Here is a 20,710-nt window from a genome sequence, read left to right as displayed (position 1 = left end):
TGTGACTTTGCCGGTTGACAATGCCAGGATTGGTATGATTTAGCAACTTAATAATGTCCTCAAGGAGTTGGTTTCTTACTCTCTACTTTGCCTTCTGTTGTGTCAGCTGAGTTCTTAGGCAAGGTTCCCTCTTGGTAGCAAAAAGGTTGCAGCAGTTCCAAGCTTCTCATATACACACCATGGTATCCAGAAGAAGAATATGTTTTTGTTCCATGATTCTCAGTAAAGCTCTTCAGGTTTGACACTGATTGGACCAATCCTAAATGAATCCCTGTGGGCAGGGGAATGGCAAATGCTGATTGGTTAAGGCCTATATACTCTAAATAAATGATTGTAGCAAGAAGCCTTGCTTAGATCAATCAGGGTGTTCCCTGGAAGTAGGAGTGGCGTTGGTCCCATGCAAATCACTCGTGGCTGCCACCTGATGGGAAAAGCCTGGAATGTTTGTTGAGGAAACACTGCAATACGCTTCTGCAATATTTAAATTTTCTATCAGTTCTCTAGATACTAAATCATCTAATACAGCCATGACTGAATGCTGAACTGATACAACAGGTTCAGTTTCAGACTACTGCAATAAAACAAATATTGCAATAAAGCATGAAGGTTTGGTTTCCCAGTGCCTATAAGAGTTATGTTTACACTACATTGTAGTCTTATTGTGTGCCATAGCATTCTGTGTTTTAAAAACAATGTGCATACTTTAATTTAAAAATTGTTGTTGTTGTTTTGTTGCTAAGTCATGTCTGACTCTTTTGGACCCCATGAACTGCAGCACGCCAGGCTTCCCCATCCTTCACTATCTCCTGGGGTTTTCTCAAACTCAGGTCCATTGAATTGGTGATGCTATGTAACCATCTTATCCTCTGCCACTCCCCTCTCCTTTTGCCTTTAATCTTTATTTAAACATAAATTAAAAAATACTTTATTACTAAAAAATCATCTGAGCCTTTAGCAAGTCAATTTTTTCACAATAGTACAAGATTACTGGTCACAGATCACCATTACAAATATAACAATAACAAAAAAGCTTAAAATATTGTGAAAATTACTAAAATGTCACACAGAGCCTTGGAAAAACAGCACCAATATCAATGCGGGGTGGCCACATACCTTCAATTTGTAAAACATACACACACACATACAAGTATCTGTGAAGCATAAGAAAGCAAAGGCAATAAAATGAGGTATGCCTGTACTTTGATATTATAAAATACAAGAATGGACTTTTTAAAGAAAATACATTGCAAATGTTTAATTTTATAAATGCCTTATTTCTCTGTCATATTCAAATTATGTAGATAAACTTCCCGAATCAAGGGGATCAACTTAGAAATGTGACATAGTATGTGTAGAAGGACCAGGGCCAGATTGGAATTTGGAGGCCTGGACTTAAGTTCAAGCTCAGCCAGTAACAGGAAGATCTTAGGAAAGTCACAGAATTACTCTGAGCTCAGTTTCCTCATCTGCAAAAAGTGCAGTTGGATTAGATAGCCCTTAAGGTCCCTTCTATGACAAACCTAGACAACATATTAAAAAGCAAAGACATCACTTTGCTGACAAAGTTCTGCATAGTCAAAGTTATGATCTTTCCAGTAGCCATGTACAGATGTGAGAATTGGACCATAAAGAAGGTTGAATGCCGAAGAATTTATGCTTTTGAATTGTGGTGTTGGAGAAGACTCTTAAGAATCCCTTGGACTGCAAGGAGATCAAACCAGTCAATCTTAAAGGAAATCAACCCTGAGTACTCATTGGAAGGACTGATGCTGAAGCTGAAGCTCCAATACTTGGCCATCTGATATGAAAAGCTGACTCACTGGAAAAGATCCTGAAGCTAGGAAAGATTGAAGGCAAAAGGAAAAGATAGCAGCAGAGGATGAGATGGTTGGATGGGATCGGCGACTCAATGGACGTGAACTTGGGTGAACTCTGGGAGATGGTGAAGGACAGGGGAGCCTGGCATGCTGTAGTCCATGGAGTTACAAAGAATCAGACACGGCTTAGCGACTGAACAACAATAACAACAACAAAGGCCCCTTCTAACTCAACTATTCCTTTTCTTGTTTATCAGATTCTTCTATCTATCCTCTCATTTATTTATGTTAATTTTTTGGTAAAAATACTGTATGCCTAAGACCAAAATATTCTAACAATACAGAAAGTTGCAACAGTGAAAACCTCAATTTCTCCCCCATCCTTGACTCCTCACCAGTTTCTGCCCCACCCAAACCACTGTTAACAATCTGCTGTATATGCATTTGTTGTCTCCGTACCTTCTGTATACAAGTAGTAACATGCCACCCAGGTTTTCTCCATTCTGCCATTCTCATATAACTACCTACAAATGGACCTTCTGGGTCAGAAGATGTGTGCATTTCATATTTTGAGAGATATTGCTAAATTGGCCACTGAAAAGGATGATGCTTATCTCTCCAATACCCCATCAACCCTTTTCCTCATCACTCTTCCATGTTTGTTAGTCTGCGAGATTGAAAAACCACATCTCATTGTGGTTTGACTTTGTCTTTCTTCTATCGTGTAGGTTGAAAGTCTTCATATGCTTAAAATCATCTGTTCATGTACTTGGCCCTTTTTCTCTTTTTCTTGGAATGCAGAAAATGGGACATCCTTAACACGCCTTGGTGGGAAGATGGAATTTAAAGGGCATTGCTATTGAGGTCTTTGGGTTACAGGTGTTGGAACAATGGCAGTGGGTGGAGTGGTCCACGAAGAACCCTCAGAGCGCGGGGGGACCCACACAGAGCAGAAACACTCGTCTAAGAAGGGCTTTTAACATTTGAAAGGATTTTAAACAACAGCAGGCAAACAAAAAGCAAAGCATGTGCAGTGGGGACCCTGTGACCCATGAAACCTAAAATATGAACCATCATTTCTTTTACAGAAAACATCTGTCAATTCCTGAAATCTGGGATGAAGAGAAAAAGAGGAGGCTGAGACGGTGCTGTCAGGGACACAGGTGAAGATGCAGACAGACTGGCAGCTGAGAAGCCAGGAGTCGAAAGTTTTATTAGATTGGAGGAGTTATCAGTGTTGAGTTTGGTCAAGAATTCAGGTTAAACGAAGATTTAAGAGTGCTTCCCAATGAGGAAGCAGGTCACTGTGACCTTTGGTAGAGCAGGTTTGGGGGAGGCTTGATTCTTCCCTGGTGGCTCAGATGCTAAAGAATCTGCCTGCAATGCAGGAGACCCGGGTTTGATTCCTGGGTCGGGAAGATCCCCTGGAGAAGGAAATGGCAACCCACTCCAGTATTCTTGCCTGGAGAATTCTATGGACAGAGGAGCCTTGTGGGCTATAGTCCATGGGGTCTCAAAGAGTTGGACACGACTGAGCGACTAACACTTGAGTCATAAGAAAGGAAAATCAGAGAGAGGGAGGGAGGGCAGGAGAGAGTCAGAGAAAAGAGAGAGAGAAGCCTGGGATAAACCATGAGTGCTTAATAAAAATTAATTGAAAAAAAAACTAGCATGATTTCTTTAAGACATATTGTTTTTTTCATGAATGCAAATATCGTTCACTTCTTTAAAGCATTCCTTGGGCGTGCGTGCTAAGTCGCTTCAGTTGTGTCCGATTCTTTGCGACCCTACAGACTGTCGCCTGCCAGGCTTCTCTGTCAATGCGGTTCTCCAGGCAAGAATACTGGAGTGGGTTGCCATGCTCTCCTCCAGGGGATCTTCCCGACCCAGGGACTGAACCTGAATCTCTTACCTCTCCATTGGCAGGCAGGTTCTTTACCACTAGTACCACATGCAATGTCCTACATCTGTCTAACCCAAGCTTTGGATCTTCCTTTTCCCATCTCTTATCCTGTAAGAAAGTAAATCCCCAGTGGACATAAAAGCAGAGTGTTGGCAATGGAAGAGCCCTTGCCATCCCCCACATGTTGCTGGTGAGGCAGCTGAAGCTCAAGGAAGAAAGATAATGTAACTGGCCCACACAGGGAACTGGGAAGGTGCTAGAACTCTGGCTTTTTAAGTCCAGCTCTTTTTCTACTCTATGGCTGCCATTTTTGTCTTCTTCGACAGCATCAAACATCTTGCTAACACATAGTAGATCCTCCATAGATATTTCCAAATATTACATATTCATATCTGTATGAGCATGCGTGAGTCACTCAGTCGTGTCTGACTCCTTGTGACCACGCAGACTGTGGACCACACAAGCTCCTCAGGACCGCACAGGCTCCTCTGTCCATGGAATTTTTCAGGCAAGTATGTCGGAGTGGGTTGCCATTTTTCTCCCCCAGGGGATCTTCCTGACCCAGGAAGCAAACCCATGTCTCCTGTGTCTCCTGCATTGCAGGCTGATTCTTTACCTGCTGAGCCATCAAGAAAACCCCTAATTCATTTCCAGATATTGTATTTCACTCTTTTTCAAACTTCTACCTTGGACACCGTCTTTTCATTTTTGCAAAATCAGTATCATTGAGGTATACATTTTTTTATTATAGTAAAATATACAATAAAAATTTTACCATTTTAGTTATTTTTAAGTGCATAGTTCTATGGCATTAAGTATATTCATGTTGTTGTTTTAGAAATTCACATGAAATACCATATATCACCATCATGAAAAAAGATGAACTTTTTCCGCTTCCCCAACGGGAAGCTATGATCATTAAACAGTAACTTCCCATTCGCCTGGTTGGTGTATAATTGACTTACAATAAAACTCATTTTAAGTGTATATTTTGTTGGATTTTGACAAATGTATACTCTTGGGTATTCTGCCATAATCAAAATATTCTCTCAAGGTCCTTTGCAGTCAGTTCCCAAATTCCACCACTGACCTCTGTTGTAGATTTGTGCTTTGTTCAAAGCACATACTTTGGCTATCCTGAAGACTGAAAAACCATACCTCACTGTGGTTTTACTTTGCCTTTTAAAAACTGTGCATGATGTTGAGAATGTTTCTGTCATTGTAGATTCCCTTTTTCTTTTCTAGAACTTCATAAATGGGATCATAGAGTGTACACACTTTGGTATCTGTTTTCTCTCATCCAGTGTAATGTTTTTGAAATTCACCCATGTTGGGTATTCCAACAGTTCGCCCTTTTTTATTGCTGAGTAGTGTTCTATTATGGGCTTCCCCGGTGGCTCAGTGGTAAAGAATCTGCCTGCCAAGCAGGAGATGGAGTTTCAATTCCTGGGTGAAGGAAATCCCCTGGAAGAGGGCATGGCAACCCACTCCAGTATTCTTGCCAGAAAAATCCCATGGAGAAAGGAGCCTGGAGGGCTATAGTCCATGGGGTCACAAAGAGTTGGACATGACTTAGCAGTCAAACAATCTAGTGAAACAAGTATTTCATTATATTTGATAGATTACAGCAAAACACATTTATTGATTCACTTGCTGACAGACATTTTGGTTAATTTCAGTTTTGTTTTGCTTTTGATATTATGAGTATAGCTTCTGTAAACACTCATGTGCAAGTCTTTGGGTGGACATATTCTTCATTTCTCTTGGGTACAATAAAAGGAGTAGAATAGCTAGGTCATATGATTAGTGTAACTTTAAGAAACAGTCCAACTGTCTCCCAGTGTGGTTGTTCCATTTCGTATTTCCACCAGCTCTACATCCTTCCCAATACTTACTTGGTGTTGTCAACTTAAAAATTTTGGTCATTCTAGTGAATTTAATTTTTATTTCTCTCATGAATGAAAATGCTGAGCATTTTTCAAGTGCTTAATCCAAGATCATGAAAACCTTTTCCTATCATTTCTTTTAGAAGTATCATAGTTTTAGCTTTTAGGTCTAGGTCTTTGGTTATTTCAAGTTAACCTTGGGGTTTGGAGTCAATAAAAGCCAAGGTTCATTTTTTTTCTATGCAATTATCCAATTTTTGCCGGGCATTTTGTTGAAAAGATATCCTCAGCTCATTGAATTACATTGGTACTTCTGTCAAAAATCAATTGGCTATATATGTGAAGATCTGTTTCTAGACTGTTTACCATATTCTATTATTTGTATGCTTGTTCTTATACCAAAACCACACTGTCTTAATTACTGTAGCTTTATAGCTACTATGCTTGTTCTTATACCAAAATCACATTGTCTTAATTACTGTAGCTTTATAGCTAGTATTGAAATCAGTTACTGTCATTCCTCCAACTTTGTTCTATTTCAAAATTTTTTGGTTCTGCAGTTCCATATAAATTTTAAAATGAATTTGTCAATGTTTTAAAAAAATGTGCTGAGATTGTGAAAGAGATTTCAGTGAATCTATGGGTTAATTTTTTTTCATTTAAAAAATTTCATTCTGATTTTAGAGACTCTTAAGCATGAAGACTTGAATCCTTGTATGTTCTCAGATAGTTTTATTGTGACTTTTTTTCCTTGGAAAACTGTCTCTGATAATTCATTGAGGCCTGTATTTAAAATATGTTTATTAGAGATTTTGCATTTATTTTTTCCAAGCATTTTTTCTGGCCTACATTAAACACAAATTCCATGTAGGATTTTTTGGAGAACCATGTATGTGAATTTCAACCTTAAACCCATGTAAAAATGAATTTATGATTGTCTAATTTATTCTCTTTTCTTAGGTCTGGTTTCCTTGGAAACAGAACCTGAGACCTGATCGGAGTGCAAGCAGTTTATTTTAGAGGTGATATCTTGGGTAGCCCCAGTAGCGGAGTGGAGAATTAGACAAGAAAAGGAATTGGATATGGTGTATTAATGAGACTGAAGTTACCATTGGACAACTGGGACCCAATTTCACTATGTTCCTGTTGCAAATGGTACACACGTACATTAGATGTGCCTGACATGAGGGATGAGGAAGCCAGGGTATTTCTCTACCCATTTGCAATCATCATTGGTTGCTCCCTCTGGGCAGTAGCTCCCTGCCTTCCAGACATTCAGATAAAAAGTGATCAGGCAGCCAGTGAAAGGCCTAAGTGGAACACTTCTACTCCTTTGTCCAAGAGGATTTCTTTCTTAGGTTCCTTTCCGTTAGGAAAACTCTAGTAGGAAGTATCTCTAACACGAACATGCTTCTTTGCTTCATCATTAGTCTGTGATCCTGTGATGATTAATTTTGTGGGTCAACTTGACTGGGCCACGGGGACCCAGATATTTGGTGAAACATTATTCTGAGTGTGTGGCTGTGAGAGTGCTTTTGGATGGGATTAGAACACCTTCAACAAGAGAGTCCTTTACTCCTGAAAAACTATTTTAGCTAACTCTCATCTTACATCACAGAAACATTCAACAGTAGGAATTGAAAAGGAGTAGTTCCCTGATGGCTCAGCGATAAAGAATCTGTCTGCTAATGCAGGAGACACAGGAGATATGGGTTCGATCCCTGGGTCAGGAAGATCCCCTGGAGGAGGAAATGGCAACCCACTCTAGTATTCTAGCCTGGGAAACCCCATGGACACAGGAGCCTGGTAGGCTACAGCCCATGGGGTTCCAAAGACTTGGACACGACTGAGCGACTGAGCAAGAAAGCACAGTTACGTAACACTGAACCACAGTGCCACTGACATATAGAAGACAGTAGTTCCTATTATTGGGTTCCTGAATCTATGATCTAGGAATTTTAGGCCTTAGGAGGTGAACAGGGCTGGTTGAAAGTATAACAATGAAATAATAAGGATATTGCATTGAGCTATTACCATGTGCCAGCTGCCATGCCCATGTGTTACATGCTGTCTTGTCCAGTCACATTTAGTCTCTGAAACAGCCTTGCAGTGGGTCACCTTCCTTTACTTATTTGCATACAGGGAAACTGAGGCTTAAAGAGGTTCCATAAATTTCCTAAGGTTACTCAGCTAGTAGGTTGCAGTCTTGTCACCAAAGACCATTCTTAAAATTTCACTCGCTCGTTAAACAAATATTTATCTGGTCTCTGTATACCTGGCACTCTGCTCGGTGCTGGATGTTCAACAATGGGTAAAGAGAGTTTGTGTCCTCTTCCTAGGCTCACGCAGAAAAATGTCCAGTGCTTATTAAATGGCGCTGCATTGAGGGCCTTTGGGAAGGAGGCTTCTGACATCCACTCGTGTCAAGATGCAGCCACAGAGCGTGAGTGGGACTTCTTAATTCCTCAGTGATTGCAAAGCCCTCTTTACCTGTTTTAATACCTGTGGATGGCATTGCTTTCAAGGAGTAAATAAAAGATGGCTTGGAGGCAGCTGGCATTTTGTGGCTGAGCCCTAATACCTAAAGTGGTAACAAGCAATGGCTTGTGGTCTCAGTGGGTGAAGGCAGTTGGCGGCTCCCTGGCCTTTTAGGAAGAGGCCTCAGGACCACAAACCAAAGCCATCGGAAGTCCTTGGCTGCTAGGGTCTGAAGGGTCTCAGGCATGTTGTCTCTTGGGGAGAAGGAAGACCCGGTAGAAATTCAGCAGGGCTAGGAGATCTGGGTGCCCTGGCTTTGTTTCAGGAGCAGGGCATCCTAATACAGGCTCACAGTCTGTGTCCTGTCCTAATTATGGTGAGGGAGAGTCAGCTCCGCTGAGTGGCAGCCTCAGAAGATAACCCCCTCACCTCTCTCATTCTTCCCCTTTCTAGCTGAGTATTTGAAACAGCAAATGACGTGGGACCTCGTGAAGTTTCTTCCCACAGATTTGTTCTCTGCTGGTACTTTGGTCAGAACTTCTTCAAAATTCCACACAGGAAGGTGGTCGCGAAGCAATGGGAAGTTTTAGGAGTGACCTCAACACAGATCAAAGTGCCTCTCAGTGATATTTGGAATATTTACTTGCAGGAAAGCCTTTGGTGATCACTATCTAGCCAGGAGAGTGAGGGGTTTCCTTGCGACGTTTTCCCCAGCATGACTAGCAGACAGGTGGGAATCTTTTCAGGAACTGGATAGGGCGCTGCTGAGATGCTTTGTCCCGTGGAACAGGTGGGACTGACCTCGGATGGGCAGCTGGAGCCAGAGAGAAACAGCAGCACGTGAACAGGCTGCCAGAGCCTTGCTTTAATCCCAGTGTGTTAGTCACTCAGTCATGTCCAACTCTTTGTGACCCCATGGACTGTAGCCCACCAGGATCCTCTCTCCATGGAATTCTCCAGGCAAGAATACTGGAGTGGGTTGCCATTTCTTGCTCCAGGGGATCTTCCTGACCCAGGGATCGAACCTAGATCTCCTGCCTTGCAGACAGTTTCTTTACCATCTGAGCCACCAGGGAAGTCAGTTAATCCCAGAGGAGCCAGAAAATCAGGTGAGACTCAAGGTGAGACTCAAACCAAGAAATGGAGGAGAATCCAGGAGACCACAGACCACCTTCTGCTGCAGAAAAAGCAACAAAAGGAGATGAGGGGAAGTCTGGAAGCTTCCTCACCTGGAGCCTGGGGGCTGGGGCCTGGGGTGTGATGGGCTGGTCTGTGCCTGGGCAGCCTGCTCTCCCTGTCGTCTGCCATCGATTAATCTTCTTACTCATTCAACAAATATTTGTTAAGCTCTTATTCCTCGCCAGGCCCTGGGGATACAACGGTGAACATGCCCTGCCCTCATGGGAAGGAGGAAGTTGGTCAATAAACAGACATGTGAAAATGCCAGCAGAATCAGTGGAGAACCACGAAGGGAGCTTAGAGGGATGGAGATGGGGCGGCCTGGGTGCATCTGCTATTTTTAGAGAGAGAGTTCAGGAATGCTGGCTCTGATGATGCTCAGCAGACTTCGAGAAAGAAGGGGCAGGCTCTCTAGACCTTTGCAGGCAGAGAGCTTTGTTGTGTTAGCCGCTCAGTCGTGTCCGACTCTCTGAGACCCCATGGACTGTAGCCCACCAGGCTCCTCTGTCCATGGAATTCTCCAGGCAAGAATACTGGAGTGGGTTGCCAATCCCTTCTCCAGGGAATCCTCTCGACCCGTGGATGGGACATGGGTCTCCGGCCTTGCAGGCAGATTCTTTACTATCTGAACTACCAGGGAAGCAGGAAAAGTGCTTTGGACAGAAACGTTATGGACCTCAATCCCAGGAGATGTGGAAGGGCCCAGAATCTTATACTGGCCTCCAGCATCTACACAAATGGCCCAGCTCACGAAGCATTGGTCCGGCCCTCAATGATACCTGACTAGAATGACATGCTTACCATCTTTAAAATTTGGATTTTCATTAGATTGCACAGAAAAAAATATTGGTAGCTTTCAAATTCATTGGCCTCACGACTGGATTTGGGTGGAAGGAGGCTGGCTGAAGGCTTTCCTGACAACACGGCATTTCAGATGGGACCTGAAGGGTGAAGAAGAGTCAGCCAGGGCTTCAGGGAAGGGCAGGTGGGCCAAGTTCAGAGGTTACAGCGCATCAAAGGCCCTGAGGAGGCCCGCTAATTTTGAGGACCTCATTTCCAGGGTGGTACCCTACTGCCTTGAGTCTCTAAGCATGGGATGGGCATCCTCTCCTTAGTGCAAACCGAAGCCACCAGCCCATCTGCCCTGCAGCCCTTCCAGGGTGTATTCTGTTCCCATGCCCCAGGCTGCCATCCAAGATCCTGTTTGTATATTTGATGCTGGTCCTTAAATTTTTAAAGACAGTCTGGCACCTCAGCCTTGAAACCACTCCATATGTCTCCTAAGGCGCTTTTATCTCCCTTGGGTCCTGGGGTGGACTGGCCTTTTGGTCCTGAACTCCTGTTCTCCTGCTTCGATGCCAGGCTTGGCCAGGTTTGCTCAGTGACATCTGGAAAATGACTTTCCTGCCCCATGTTTCAGCTTTTTTCAAACTACGTGCCATTCTATCATCTTTACACTCGTAGCTCCATAAGGGCAAGGACTTTGTCTATTTTGTTCATGGCTATTTCCGTAGCAACCAGAATAGTGCCTGCCATACAGCAGGCCAGAGTTGATCTTGCTGCTTCTAGTCATTGGCCGCTCATGTCAATGAATGGCCAATGTTGTGCTCCCTGTGGGTTTCCATCTTGACTCCTTTGATCCTTTTGATTCTGAGTCAATGCCTTCATGGTTTATAGCCTCTGTGACTCACAGACCACCTTGTGATCTCCTCCTCAGTCTTTCTAGAGAGTCAATCCTGCCTCTATGATCCACTTTCTATATATTTGCTATTCGATTAGCAGGAATCTCACCTCTCACTCTCCAGATGTCATTGTATTATCAACTCGTGGATACCCTCCTAAAAAAAAAATCCAAGTTCTCTTTCTCATCAATGTCCCATCCATGGTCTGGGCAGCCTTCCTGAAAGTCACGTCCAAACTGTGAGCAGACCTTGCCCTTCAGCCTCAAAGAAGCATTGGAGGGCGGTGTCACTGCAGTAGGGAAAGAAGTTTGCATTTGGACAAGGACGGCCTGGGTGTGCAGCACTCCAGCTCCGTTGCTTGCAGTGGGGCACACTGGGGCAAGCCCCTCCCTTCCCTGTGCTCCGCCTTCTGTCCTCAGACGGCAGTCAGTGACGTCAGCCTTGCAGAGAGGCTGTCAACAACGCGTGCAGACCTGAAAAAGGGAGAAGGGTCTAGCACATGGCTGGCAGTCAGTAAAATTCCTCCCAACTGTATGAAATCCTCTGAAACATCTGCTCCCTCATGTTCAACGGAGTAGCACAACGTCCCCAGCAGGGGACTCTCAGACCTGGTGGCTCTGTGTGCAAAATAAAGTATTTCCCGTGGGAAAACGTTCAGCATTCCATGAAGTTCCACGATCACTTCAAGAATATTGGAACAACACAACAATAACCTGTGTGGCAAAATTATGTTGTCAGCTAAGTTTACGAGGTCCAGGCATTGTCTCAGGTACAGGAAAGCACAGCTTTACCCCCAAAGCATAGCCCTTAATGAACAGGTGGCACTAAAGCACAATAAATAGACGGGTTTCCCTCTGCCAGCCTCACCTTTGCCAGAGGGACTGGAAACATTTATCACAATCCTTGCCAAATTCACAGAAGCTTTTCTAGTTCCCACCACTTTGCGACTCAAATGGAAGGGAATGATCGCTTCCGTGGTAGGGTGTGGTATATTTAGCAGAGTGCTGAAAGCAAGTTCAACACAAATGACTGATGTTGGCAGATTACACAATTCTCAAGTTATTTTTGTGATGGGCAATGTTTTCCTCCCTCTTGAGCTGGCTGATGATTTCCAGTGAATAGAAATGCGTCCAGCGCAATTCAGTTAGCCCACATTGAATGTCAAGCATCCATGGGAGGTGCTGTATCGACACTCTATTTTCATGGACTCCCAGTCTAGTGAAGATGGAAAATGACATGCTATTGGGATGTTAGTTTGTAATTTGGACTCTTGGTTTGGAAGTGGGTCATCCGCTCAGCACAGAGAATATAAAAATACACAATAAGGTCACCACAACTTCTGAAGTCGGAGCCATCATCTCTTGTGGAATCAAAACATGTGTAGACACATCATGAAAGTGTTTAATATTCTTCTACATGACCAGGTATGGGGCTTCCCTGTCCAGCCTGGATGAGCTATCTCGCTTTGGCTTGGCAGAAACCCAGGCGTCAGGTGTATGCCCGGCTCCCTGCAGTCAGCAGGTTGCCACATTCACCACCAGCTGCACTTTCTTTGCGATACTGCCAGCAAGAATGTGTTTAATGCGACTATTGAATCTAACAGATACCGTGTCTCTACTCAACAACCTTTATCCATCCCAGTGGACTGGGCTGAGGACAGTATCCTTGACGATGAGTCACGTGCACCCAAGAAGGCAGTTAGATTCCATCTTCATATTCACTTCATGGTTGTTCAGAGAGTCCCAGATTCTTTCTGGGGAGCTGAGTGCAGGAGTCAAGGGGAATTTTTTTTTAAACAGTAGTATATTAAAAATATTTATTTATTTTTGGCTGTGCCGGGTCTTCATTGCTGTGCACAGGCTTTTCTCTAGTGGTGGCAAGACAGGGCTACTCTCTAGTTGAGGTATGAGTGCTTCTCTTGTTGCGGAGCACAGGTTCTAGGGTACAGGGGCTTCAGTAGTTGTGGCTTCTGGGCTCAGCAGTTTCGCCTCCTGCTCTAGAGGACAGCTTCAGTACTTGTGGTGCATGGGCTTAGTTGCTCCGAGGCATGTGGGATCTTCCCACGCCAGGGATCGAACTCATGTTTTCTGCATTGGCAGGTGGACTCTTTAACCACTGAGCCACCAGGGAAGCCCCCCAAGAGGACTATCTGAGTCAGTGAATATTTTCCAAGAGAAGCCTTGGCACTGAATCTTCAGATTTCATTTTTAGAAAGGATTACATCCTCATGGTTAAAAAAAAAAAAATACACATTGAAGAATGAGTGTCCCTTAACCACTGAACCCCTAGTTCTCTCCCCAGAGACAAGCACTGTTGCCATTTTTCATGTGTCCTTCCAGACAGAAGCTATGCACAGAAGAGGAGCTTTGATTTCTAAAACGCAGTTTCATACATCAGCTGAAGTGGTTCACAAGACACCTTTTCCAAATAACTCTCCATGGTAACGTAACTTGGGAACACACACAACACAGACTCGCACACACACAGGCAAGTACACACACACACTCATTCTCTTAAGCATAAAATGGAGAGGAAATGATGCAACAGAAAGTGACTAGAAAATATATTACCATAAACCGCAGTGGTTAGTGATTCTCAGATGGTTCCAGACAGCTTTTTGTACAGAAATAGCCCAGCGGGAACACGCCAGCCCACTCAGACTACGGAACGAATCCCGGGAACTTGCTTTTTGTGCGACCTTCCCTGTGAAGTTCAAGTCTAAACACACCAGAGCTTGGCAGGGCCGCAGGCGCACACTAGCTGACAGAGGGGACACTCCAGGTCCTCAGGCTCCCCTGGTTTTTTCCTGGTGAACTGGTAGATTCTTCTCGATGGCACCTGCTCTTCCCCCATCCCAGCAACATGCAGAAACCAAGAACCCCTCAAGTTACTCTGGTTCACAGAGTTGGATAAAAACCCATCTGACTCTCACACTCTGAAGGAAAGGGAGAAAACAACCTGGGAAGTAGAAAGTTAGGATATATAGGTACATGTTTGGCAGAAACAAGAGAAACTGTTCTATCCACCAGGCTATTCTGAAGCTAAGTGATAGGTACTGGGTGGTGGTTTAGTCGCTAAGTCATCTCCAACTCTTGTGACTCCATGGACTGTAGCCTGTCAGGCTCCTCTGTCCACGGGATTCTCCAGGCAAGAATACTGGAGTGGGTAGCCATTCCCTTCTCCAGGGGGTCTTCCCCACCCAGGGGTCAAACCCACATCTCCTGCACCGCTGGCAGATTCTTTACCCCTGGAGCCACCTGGGAAGCCCTCAGGGATGGGTAATGTTGTTCAGATTGGGAAGGTGTATTTGTCTTTAGAGTGGAGATGCCTGACTGGTACTTTGATAAGATGTTGTTCTAGAGACTTGCCATAACTGAAATGTGAATGAGGACATTGGTGGACTAGTTTTTACCTAAGTACTACACAGAATAAAAGAGCCTTCATAATTATTAGTAAAATCAGTCAATCCATAGGAACCTCATCAAATAGCCAGCATTCTAATCCAGGAGCCACGTGGAAGCCAATAGAAAGGATACCTTCCCACTGTATCTTGGAAACACTCATGAGTGCAGGTCTTATTCCTAGTTAAGGAAATAGTTACTTATAGGTATGGTTTTGAGGGACCCTAGCAAGATCACTCTCTGAGAAAATACTGCCTCACCTGCTGACTAGTGCCTGAAAATTTTTTACTAGTTGAGAGAGTCTTAAATTCCTCAATACTGTTAAAGTGTAATAAGCAAAGTTCCCTGAAAAGAATAGCGATAGTAATAATACTCATTTCCTGAGCACTGAATTATGCTAAGTTCTTCACTTACATTCATACTCAAGACTTTATATTTTATTTTAAAAAATATTTTCCCCTTAAAAAAAGATTTTGAACTTCTGATTATATGGGTCAACACATTTCCTTATGGGTTGACTTTTTGGTTACTTGGTTCTGAAAGCACACTACCAGGTATGGTGAGTGTTTTGACCTGTATGGCTGGCTCCTGGTAGCTCAGACGGTAAAGAGAGTCTGCCTGCGACGCAGGAGACCTGGGTTTGATCCCTGGGTCAGAAAGATCCTCTGAAGAAGGAAATGGCAACCTACTCCAGTATTCTTGCCTGGGAAATCCCAAGGACGGTGGAGCCTGGAGGGCTAAGGTCGAGTAGGACCCGACAGAGTGACTAACACACACACACACGACCTATATTTTATATCGGAGAAGGAAGGTAATTTGCAATAGTTCAGACAACTAGGAAGCAGAGGAGTAAGGATTTGAACTCAGGTCTCCTTGTTGTTGGGTTTCCCAGGTGGTGCTACTGGTAAAGAACCCACCTGCTAATGGAGGAGATGATGTAGGTTCAATCCCTGAGTTGGGAAGATCCCCTGGAGGAGGGCATGGCAACCCACTCTGGTGTTCTTGCTTGGAGACTTTCATGGGCAGAGGATCCTGGTGGTTACGGTCCGTGGGGTCGCAAGAGTCGGACACGACTCAGTGACTAAGCATGCAGGATCCTTGTGAAGTCCCACCCTCATAAGGCCGCCTCAAAAGGGTGAGATGTGCACTATTGCTGAGAGTGGACGTTTTGGGGTTTGGCTTTGGTGGGTTGGGGTCCTGAGAATACACGAAAGGAATGGGCATCTGACAGCAGGTGGAGACCATGGAACGGGGAGAAGGCCCAGAGAGTGGGCAGCAGGAGGCGGGCAGAGGTGATAGATAAAAGACAGCGTTCTCACTGAGTTCTGTTCAGGGCTGGCCTGGGCTCTGGTATTTCTTCACGTCCCTGAGTTGGAAGATGCCCTCTCTCTCCTCCTTTCCTCCCAAACAGATCGGCACAGCATGTTGTTTTGCAAGAACAATCCTGGAAGACAGTAAGGCGCGTGTTCTTTCGAGGAGCAGGCTGATTGGTCCAGGCAGTTCTATTAATATAAACGGCAACCGCCCACAGCACGCTACTCCAGAGACAGTTTATAATCACAAAGGGAACAATCTGCAGGATTCCAGCTGTCGGTGCTGCTGAGATGTAGCAGCAGCAGCAGCAGACCTTGCAAAGACACTTGAGCCATGACATGAAGTCAGGATTTTTATAACCCGGGGATCCCTGGGCCCCCTAACCCCTCAGTGGATGCCAACATTTGAGGAGGACGCTCGCCTCTATTCCCACTATGCCACCCACTCCCACCGCATTCCTGCCTCCTCTGGTCTTCAGAGAGGGAGGAGGCCAATTTTAACCTGTAATCTGAAGCCCTGTTTAGGGCAGTCCCGAGGTACTCGAGTGGCACAGCTAAAGACACTTTCAGGCTTCAGGGGAGCAAGGCAAATGAGAAGGTGACAGCTCTTCTCTCCAACAAACATCCAGAGTTTACAATGTGTGCTCAGTCGCTCAGTCGTGTCCGACTCTTTGTGACCCCACGGACTGTAGCCCACCAGACTCCTCTGTCCATGGGATTCTCCAGGCAGAATACTGGAGTGGGTTGCCATTTCCTCCTCCAGAGGATCTTCCCAACCCAGGGATGGAACCCCTGACTCCTGCATCTCCTGCATTGGCAGGCGGATACTTTACCCATAGCGCCAGCTGGGAATAGGGGCAGATCATCCTTGATAAAAATTTCAATGTTCGGTCACTTTACCTAAATTCGTTTTCTCACTTCAATTTGTTCCTGTGTCTCTGCTGGAAAATGAAGTTCACAAGGTATTGTGCCATTATGGAAATACTACAGGCCGGTAGTCAAAGGAACGGGATTCTGACTCTGACTTTTATCATTAACTAGCCGAGTAACTACAGTAAGTCACTTAACGTCTCTGGTTCTCATTAAAACCAAATGATCTGTTTCAGTGAAAAAAAAAAAAATCCAGTGTTGGACTTTCTCCTAATTTGAAACAGATTTCTGTACGAAACAGCACACGCATTTACTGAGACTCTCCGTGGGTTTCCCTCGGTGGGTCTGTGGCAAAGAATCTGCCTGCCAGTTCGATCCCTGAGTCGGGAAGATCTCCCAGAGAAGAAAATGGCAAGCCACGCCAGTATTCTTGCCTGGGAAATCCCATGGACAGAGGAGCCTGGTGGGCTACAGTCCACGGGGTCACAAAGAGTCTCACAGGACTGAGCGATTAAACAACAGCTGGGCAGTGCTGGGCATTATTTTGACACCGGGAAAGGACACCAGTTAGGGACCAGTTCTTCCGAAGATGTTTCTGAAAGGTCGCTATGAGTCTGGAAAGGACAAGAAGACCACCAGCTTCACCCTCCTTATTTTACAGACAAAGAAACTGAAACGGAAAGCGATTCTGTGGTGCCCAGGCCAGCATGCCCCGGTCTCCTGATTCTCTGGGGAATCATGAAACGTTTATCTTGCCTACCCAGGCCTGGGTTAGTCTGGATTTGGAGGTGTGAGGATGGCATCACCGAGCTCCTGTTGGAACCGAGCGGTGGGGTCCACGAATGGCGTACGTCTCAGCCTTCCTGCCTGGTACTGCGCCCCCTTCTGGCCACACGCTGACTCGCTCCCTAGAAGAGGCCTCTGCGGTCAGCATGGGCCGCCTCTCCACCCTCGCCGCCCACGTGGGTACCACCTCTCTCCTGCCATCCTGGGGATGAGAGAGGAGCCAGTCCTGACGCTGACTCTGGAGTACCCGGGCAAGGGGGTGGGTCCAGTGCCCTTGAGGAGACAAACTCACAAATGGCCGCGTTCCTGCTTCTCTCCCTGTACTGACCAGGAGTTGACTTCGCCCCTTGTAAAATATTACAAAGAGAAGAAGGATGACTACATTATGGCATCTAGTTCTCACTGAGACCTGATAAAAAGTCATTTAGGACTTAACAGCAACCAAAGCATCACCTCAGGAGACTAGTCAGGAGTCATGAGGCCCCAGGAGGAGCTGTCCTGTCAGATTCCAGCCGGGCCGCCGGGCCCAGCTGTGTGACTCATGCAGTCAAAGGGACACGTCTCAGGCCTCGGGGCTTCATCTGTAAACCGGAGGTGTAGAATGGACGTCAAAAAAGACCAAAACCAACAGCGCAGCTTTAATGGAGCTAGAATGCAACCTACGATTAACCCATTTAAAATGTGCCATTCAGTGGCTCTCAGTACCTTCACCGAGCTGCACCACCATCACCAAAATTGGTTTTTATTTTGTTTTTGCTTTCTCAGCTTAATTTAGAAAAACAAATCCAGGTCTCATTGCCCTTCTGCCCCCTGTGCCCACCTCCCCAGCCTCTGAAATTTTTTTTTTCAAAATGGGTTTTTAGAATATTTTCATCAGTCCAGAAAGCAAGCCTGTAGAATTAGCTCTCACTCTTCATTTACCCCACGCTCAGCCTCCAGCCCTCGGCAACCATCGGTCTACTTTCTGTCTTTATGGAATTTGCCTATTCTTGTGAGGTTGTGTATATGTGTGTGTACAATATATACATATTATTTACAACATTTAATATATATAATTACATATACATAATTTTTTTAAACACGCAAGAGGTTGGGGTGAAAGCATGGTGTGCTCTGTAAGGGTACCAATTCTTCCCTCCACCTCTTTGAGATCTGAAATCTTGCTTGGCTTGAGAAGAGGAGACCCTCAGTTTCCACAGAAAGCTGAGAGCAAGCAAGAAGCATTTTATACAAATAAAACAGAATTCAGATGAGATGTGAATGTTCCCAAGGGGCCTGGGTCAGGATCTGGGGAGCCCAGTTTTCTGGGAAAATTTTGAAAAGAGGCTGAAATTTGTTTTATTTTCTCATGTAGTGCTACAGATGGTTGACGTTGTTGGTTAAGAATGAAATATCCTAGTTAATGATCGTATCACAGAAAGGAAGGTAATTCCTTCCTAAGCAGGAAGGAATTACCTAAGGCCTAAACGTCAGATGAAGCTAAGGCTTGGACAGTGGGCTCCATGCCAACACCAACTCTTTGGTAGAAAGACCTCCAAAGAGAAGTATGAACAGTCACAATTACCCTGGGATTTCTATGAAGGGCTGGTGCAGTATAACACTTATTTCCTCTAGGTTATCTATATTCCTCTAATATCTACTGCAGTCTCTATACCAGCCATTCAAAGGATGATGTTCTTTTGCTGGGATATGGCATCATCTGTCTCAGCGCTCTGGGGTGGTTGCTAGAGAGAATACTAAGGGCAGTTTACTTATTTGGGTGGTGGTGTAACTAATATGCCTAGTAATTACTAGTAAGTGATTCCAGTTATTACACGTGGACCGCATTATGTTTTCCATGAATGTATGGCTTTATAGTTTACAGAATGTGTTCACATGTTTGACCTCAGTTGATCCTCACCAAGGGCTCTCAGTTGGGTGGGGTCTCTATTCCTTGGAGTTGGGAGGCTTGGGCTTGAATCTGGAGTCACCGCTTAGTAGCTGAGTGCTCTCGGACAAGTTTTTTCCACTCTCTCTTTCTTGATTCCTTCAACGTAAAACAGAGATCATTATAGCACTTACTTCCTAGGGATGCGATGAAGATAAATGGCAACCCACTCCAGTGTTCCTGCCTGGAGAATCCCATGGACAGAGGAGCCTCGTGGGCTACAGTCAGCAGGGTCACAAAGAGTTGGACATGACTGAAGTGACTGAGCATGCCAAGGTTTTAGAACTGTGCCTCTAAGACAGTAAACGAATGCCCTATAATTATTCCCATTGTCATTATTGTTGTTGATGCTATTATTTTAAAAATGTGGGACTGAGGATTGGCAATGTTAGATGGCTTCCCCAGAGCAAAGCAACTGGCAAGGCTGGAGGCTGAAACCAGGGCTCCTGACTCATCCTACCAGTGATTGTGAAATGATCTGCCTGTAAAAACTGGTGTGTAGCAACCAGATCAAGATATTGTGCTGCCCTGACAAAATAATCATGGCTTTATTCATTGGAAGGGAGACGTTAGTAGACTTTTGTCTGTCTCTTTTTCCCTTAGTTTTTTTTTTTTTTTATAAATTTATTTATTTTAGTTGGGGGCTAATTACTTTACAATATTGTAATAGTTTTTGCCATACATTGACATGAATCAGCCATGGGTTTACCTGTGTTCCCCTTCCTGGACCCCCCACCCACCTCCCTCCCCATCCCATCCCTCTGGGTCATCCCATTGCCCTGGCCCTGAGCCCTTGTCTCATGCATCGAAAATGGAATGGTTTTCTTAAATTTTGTGGACTTGCAACTGCTTTGCTTCTCCCACCGGCTGGTGTTCATAGCCGAGTCAAGGCATTCACATAAGTATTTATGCAGAAAACCCAGAACCCACTGTCCACGCTTGGTTCAACAGCCACTTTTTTTGTGTGATTTCATTGCATACGTGCATCAGTAGACTTTTTGCAGGTACACCCATCCTGGGTCGCAAGAAGGAATTAGATACACCAATAATTTACAGCATTTCACAAAGAACATATTGTTCCATAGAGAGCAAGATGCCTTCTAGGTCCATCCACCCTGAACAAGCCCGAGGGCTGTTGTCTCAGTCATCCCTTCCTGACCTTGAATTATACCAAATGTAGACTTATTTTTCACACTTCCTGCGACCACTCAAATTTCAGATCAAGATAGTCCTATGGCTGTCTTTACTGTGTAGCCTGTGTTTTATTAAATTTTCACAAACATTGTAAACAACACTGTTGAATGCCAATCCAACAATCATTTCCAAACTCCTTCTTCCTGGCCCACCTCCTACCAGAGGGGCTGAAAAGCTAAACATTCCCTTTGGTAACTTGTCTTGCTACAGATGGTCATGTGACCTAGTCCTGGCCTTTGAGACATAAAGGAATTTCTGTGGGAGGGATGGAAAA

The sequence above is a fragment of the Giraffa tippelskirchi genome, chromosome 8 (genome assembly GCF_054371585.1).
Source record: "Giraffa tippelskirchi isolate mGirTip1 chromosome 8, T2T-mGirTip1v1.2.pri, whole genome shotgun sequence".
Taxonomy (NCBI): Eukaryota; Metazoa; Chordata; class Mammalia; order Artiodactyla; family Giraffidae; genus Giraffa; species Giraffa tippelskirchi.
This window is presented reverse-complemented; position numbering follows the sequence as displayed.